Source organism: Castor canadensis, chromosome 4, assembly GCF_047511655.1.
Source record: "Castor canadensis chromosome 4, mCasCan1.hap1v2, whole genome shotgun sequence".
Taxonomy (NCBI): Eukaryota; Metazoa; Chordata; class Mammalia; order Rodentia; family Castoridae; genus Castor; species Castor canadensis.
Genome location: NC_133389.1, coordinates 146,150,863 through 146,156,585, shown reverse-complemented (window position 1 = coordinate 146,156,585; position 5,723 = coordinate 146,150,863).

Sequence of the window (5,723 nt, the reverse complement as noted above, 5' to 3'; positions counted from 1 at the left end):
ATGTGAGGCCCTGAGTTCAAATCCTAGTACTGCCAAAAAAAAGAAGAGTCCTCTTTTCTGGAAGGAGCCTGGAAAAACTGTACTATGTGGTCATTATTTCCTGGATAGAAGCACATTTGGACACCCCTAACTCCCCAGGGACTCTAGAAATTTCATTGTCATCCCAGAGTGACTGTATCAGAGCCAACTGGTGGGTGTCAAAAATACCTGTAAGGCCAAACTTCTCTTTTTCTAATCAGGGTGAGGGTGGAGGGATAAAATGGTATTTATTGTGCTGGGCATATAGCTCATTAATAAAGTGTGTGCATAGCCTGTGCCAGGCCCTGGGTTTAGTTCCTAGTATGGCAAAAAACCCAAACCACAAACCAAAACTAAAACAAGGAAACAAACAAACAAAAAACCCAGGTATTTATTTTTCAATCTTGTCACTTGTGATTTTTTTTTTTCTTTTGGTGGTACTGAAGCTTGAACTCAGGGTTTCATGCTTGCTAGGCAGGTGTTCTGCCACTTGAGCCACTCTGCCAGCCATTTCTTGTGTTGAGTATTTTCGAGGCAGGGTCTCAGAAACTGTTTACTGGGGCTGGCTTGGAACCTCAATCTTCCTGATCTCTGCCACACAAGTAGCTAAGATTATAGTTATGACCCACCAGAGCCTGGTCACCTGTGATTTTTTAAAAAAAATAATTAATTAATTTTGGATCTAGGTATTGAACCCAGGGCTTCACACATGCTATGCATGTGTTCATCTGCTAAACTACACAGGAGCCTCCAATTAAAACAATCAATTTGCATCAAATTCACCTAAAACACATGTGTGACTGTGTAATTGATGGTGACAGATCTTCATTTCTAATTGTCACAGATTAAAGGCTGCAAATGTCTCATTAAATACCTGTTCTTTTCATAATTAATTTTAGCTCAAGCTAAAATGCTCAAGCATGTACATTTAAAGTAACACTCTGTCAACAAGAATATAGAAAACTAACATGTAGAATTTTCTATGATAGCCTTTTTTTTTAGGTGATACTGGGGTTTGAACTCAGGGCCTGCTTGCTTGCTAGGAAGGCCCTGTACTGGCTGAGCCACTTCACCAACCCTTTTCTGTGTTGAGTTTTTTCAATATAGGGTCTTTCCAGCTATTTGCCCCACCTGGACTCAAACCACATCCTTCTGATTTCTGTCTCCTAAGTGGCTAGGATTACAGGCATGAGCCACTGGCACCCAGTTATATAGCCTTTCTTATTTGAAAATTAACATGCAATATATATTTGCAGAAAAAGTACTTACTATAGAAAATTTATAAGGGACTGGGGTGTAGCTCAGTGGTAGAATGAGAGCTTGCCTAGCATGTGTGAGGCCTTGGGTTCAATTCCTAGTACCACAAAACAAAACATACAATTTGACAAAGCATGCAATTATAGAGGAACCTTACATTTTAATTTATTACAGCAAATACACCATACAAAAACTATTTCAGGTTCAAGAACTTTAAAACTAGTTGCTAAAAGGAATCACAGTACAGTCATGTTGGACACACACCGTGCAAGTATGTAATTATGAATCATAGTTAGAAAATAAGTTACTTGCAAGCATGGTAAGTTGGTCTTTATCATTAGCGTAATCTTCATTGGGTTCTTGCATAATATCCCAGAGTTAGGGAAGAAAAATAAACCACAAACATTTCTCACTTGAAATATGTTCAAATTAACACATCATCCTTTGATTAGCGCTAAACCCAGTCCCCTTGTATTATTTAAAACCTCCCAGGAAAGTGTTGGGATGGATGTGCAAAACCACTGTAAGGTAACTGAAGGAACAAATATTGTCTGCCTCTACGTTGACCCACCTGGCCTGGCCTTGAGACTATAAGAGGTACTTAAACTACTTTTGTTGAAAAGCACTGACTCCTTACTTGGACCTAAAAGCAGGAGAAATGCTTGTCATCTCTGCCTCTCTTTTGTTCTATTGTCCTTGGCTCTGAAACATTCTCTCCTGCAGCCACCTAGGAATCAAGGAGGAACAGAAATGATCCATAACATCATTACGACAAGGGACTGAAACTTCCTGTAAGGAAGAGCAGAGGCTTACAGGAGAGCCTAGCCCTCCAAATAAGGACAAATACCTATAATGATGAGGCTGCACCTGGAGGAGGAATGATCACGCCTGGGGACCAGGTTGCTCCCTCAAGTGATGACAGCAATAACTTCCTCAGTGCTCTTCTCTGGGACTGTTGTACTGAGACAATGATCAACGAGAATACACCTGTGACAGACTTTTTCACTATGCATACCTTTTGTCCCCTGTCCCCAGTTCTTTATCTATTTAAGCCTACAGTTCATGTCTGTACCCTGACGATGGCTGAAGATGAGATGAGTGCTTACTCTGCCTCTTCCCATGGCAAGTCCTGAGCGGTATAATAAATCTCCTTTCTCTGCCTCTTAATTTGGCATTTAAGGGCGAGTGGCTGGACCTGGCCTGTGGATTCCCAGGAGTTTGGACCTTGGCTCCAAAATGCCACTTTTAAGACCACATGCTATAATGGGTATGTGAACTCATTCTATGTTAGCATGTAAGGCTGGGAGATACTTGGCACCTGGGCCAGAATTACCTCTTCTTTTGTGGTGCAGAGGATTGAACCCAGACCTCTTTTTTTTTTTTAATTTTTAAATTTTTTTCGGTGGTACTGAGGTTTGAACTCAGGATCTCATGATTGCTAGGTAGGCACTCTGCCACAGCCCTGCTTTATGTTGAGTATTTTCAAGGTAGAGTCTCTTGAACTATTTGCCTGGACTAGCTTTGAACTGGGATCCTCCTGATCTCTGTCTCTTGAGTAGCTAGGATTACAGGCATGAGCCATCGGCACTTGGCAAACTCAGGTCCTCTTGCACGCTAGGCAAGCGTTCTACTACTGAACTCCATCTCTAGCCCTGGCTTCATTTTTGATGCTTACTTTTTATTTATTAATTTTTTTTTGTGGTGTGTGGTTGAATGCAGGGCCTCAAGCATGCTGAGCATGTGAACTACCACAGAGGCATAGCTTCCCTTAGCCCTTTACACTGTGGAAAGAAAAAAAGAAAAAAATATACATAACACAAACACATGCACACACATAAAATGAGTTCAGAGGAGAACAAAGAGTATAATTTTCTGAGACTAAGAGCAAAGTTTCTGCATATGAAGTCTGTGCTATCTTTCTGTAACTATAATGTAATACCTGAAACACTCAATTTATAAAGAGAAAGGGTTTATTTTGAGTCACAGTTTTTCGGAGGTTCCGGTTCATGATCCATCAGTCCTGTTGCTTTGAATCTGTTGGTGAAGCAGAACATCATGACTGGAGTGCATTAGGTCACAACCACTCACCACACAGCTGGGAAGCAAAAGAAAGGGAAGAGGAGGAAACCAGGTCCCATGGTCCCCTCCACGGTAACTCTCCAAACAACTTAAGGATCTCCCTCTAGGTCCCACTTCTCAAAGGTTCCACCACCTCCCAATAGCAGCCCCTGGGGACCAAGTCTTTAATGTACATTCAAGAGCCATTACCATACCATACGTACTACAGCATGGTCCCTGGACCAGCAGGATCAGCATCCCTAGGGAGCTCCTTAGAACTAAGTCTTGGATTTACCTGCAGACCTATTAAGTCAGAAACTGGGTATGGGGCCCAGCAGTCTGTATTTCAACAATCTCCAAGGCTTGAGAACTACTTCAGAACTGGGACACTTTCAGTGAGGGACCAAGAACCAGATTTCATCATTTCTCTGATCTGTAATGAAGGGATATCTGCTCTCTATCTGCACACTTCTGAGTGATTATCTTGAAAAGTCAGATATCCAGATTGCTTTTATTAAAGTCACACAGAGGATGGATTAAAATGTAGATTTCTGGACCTTTCTGAATGCAGGACCTGAAATTTACATTTTAAGCACATATCCTAACCAATTTTCACATGCACTGATGTTCTTACTCCACAGCTGTAATTTCTTGAGACAGATTCTCACTTAATTCTTACACTACCCTCTTTTCCTTTTTTCTTTCTGAGGCAGGGTGTCAGTATGTTGCCCAGATTGTTCTCAAACTCACCATCATCAGTCTCATGAGTGCTGAGATTACAGGCATGCACCGCCATACCCAGCCCTCATTCTACCTTCTTACATGTCCAACTTGACTTTTTCTTCTTGTTCTTGTTTTGACTCTGGCATTGTCACTGTGTCCAGCCTTGGGAAAAGGTCGCTGATGGTGAGTGACAGTGTCACAATTAGGGAAGGTGATCGAAGTGACAACATTTTTGTTAATTTGCATCATCTGCTTCAAATGCTCCCACTGCTGTGCCCTCCCTTCCAGGACAATTGGCACAAAACCCAAGACATTGACAAAATTGGAAGAAAATGCTTGATCTTCATGTTGTACCCTCATGCCAAGGAAACATTTCTACCGTGCATGTACCAGCAGCTATAACAGCAGGAGGGTGGTGAGGAGGTTGGACAGAGCCTTCCATCCATTCTCCTGCTTCAGTTGCTTCACTGCACTGTCCAAGAGCTTCCTGTTGACACAAGTACCAGTCCAGTGGACTCTTCCTTGATCTGTTTATCTTTTGACCTTTCTGATGACTGAGCTTTTGAATCAACACTTCATCCAGACATTCTTAAGCTTCTCACTGCTTTTAATACCTTTTCTGCCATCACCTTCCCAGTCTTTTGTTTTGGTGGGGTTGGGGTTTGAACTCAGGACCTGGAGCTTGATAGGCAGGCACTCTACCACTTGAACCATGCTCCCAGCCCTTTTTTGGTTTAGTTAATTTTTAGATAGAGTATTGTACTTTTTCACCCGTGGTCATCTTTCCACATCGCCACAGGAGCTGGGATTTCAGGTGTGAGCCACCAGGCCTGGTCTTTCTCAGTCTTTTTATAGTCTCTTTCTCTCTGTGCACTGTTCTCATGCTGCTTTTCCTTAGGCTTCATTCCTCCATTCTCCTTTTCCTCAATCTCTCTCTGTCTCAGTCTCTCTTTCCCCTTCCTTTCTTTCTTTCTCCTTTTATTGATCGCTTACTATGGATCAGGTACTCTTTTACAGACCTTATGTCAAATAACTCAGTTACTTTTCACAACCGTTCACATTTGAGTAAGTGGAATCAGAGAAGCTGTATTAATTTACCTAAAGTGACAAAGCTAGCTACTGATGAAGTTAGGATTCCAATCCCAGCATTTGTCCTATGCTTTTAACTACTCATGACACACCTTCTGTTCTTATTTTGCAAGTCCATTTGACTGAGTTTATCTATGTCCTTACCTTCAGTTGCAGACTACAAGCACATTTATTCTATGTGTCTAACTTCAATCATGTCTGTCACTTAATTTTTAGTTCTGTTGTTTCTGTTCCTCCCCGAACAACTTCACCAGTATATCCACATAGGGGAATATAACTTTTAATATTCTCACAGCTGACTCTTTTTTTTTTTTCTTGTTTTTATTCTTGCTCTTTGTTTATGGTGTCTCTGCTCCCCTTGTCACCAGTGCAAGAAACCTGGGAGCTATCCTGGAGTTCTCTTTTCTCTGATCCTCCACATCTACTTGATTTATTCTGAGTCATTGTTATTTTTATTTCATTTCTATTTCCTCCTGTTTTCCCCTACTATTACCACCACAACAGTTCTGAATGATAGTAAATATTATTCTCACTCTCTTGAGCAAAAAAAATCAGTTTTTCTGTTATGACAAATCTCT